Here is a 486-nt window from a genome sequence, read left to right as displayed (position 1 = left end):
CGGTGGGCACAGCTCCACCTACTGGAAGAGAAGTTAATCAAACTCTAAGACTGCATTTATTAATTTTTTTTTTTTTTATTATTTGGGTTTGTTTTTCATTTTCATTTTTTTATTTTTAAATTTTTTTAAATTTTTAAAATATTTTTATTATTATTTATTTTTATTTTTTTGATTATTTTTTAATTTTTTTTTCTTTTTTTATTTTCTATTTTTTTTCTTTTGTCTTTTCATTTCTTTTCAATTTCCTTATTCCCCCTTCCTTGAATTCTACCTGCTTACTCTCATTCTCTTTAGTGACTTCTTCCCTTCCCTTCTAATACCTTTCCTCCCAAGCATCAAATAAATTTATAGGAGTAAACAGTAACTCAGCAGTCAAACAGAACAAGAAGTAACATGAGCAGCATGAAAAAGCAAGGAAGAAAAGGAGTACAAACAATGCAGGACAGCCTAAATATTCAGGAGGACCTAGAGTCATCAGAAAAATGG

This window comes from Marmota marmota, unplaced genomic scaffold (assembly GCF_001458135.2).
Source record: "Marmota marmota marmota unplaced genomic scaffold, marMar, whole genome shotgun sequence".
NCBI lineage: Eukaryota > Metazoa > Chordata > Mammalia > Rodentia > Sciuridae > Marmota > Marmota marmota.
The sequence above is the reverse complement of the archived record's forward strand: the minus strand, read 5'-3'. Positions refer to the sequence as shown.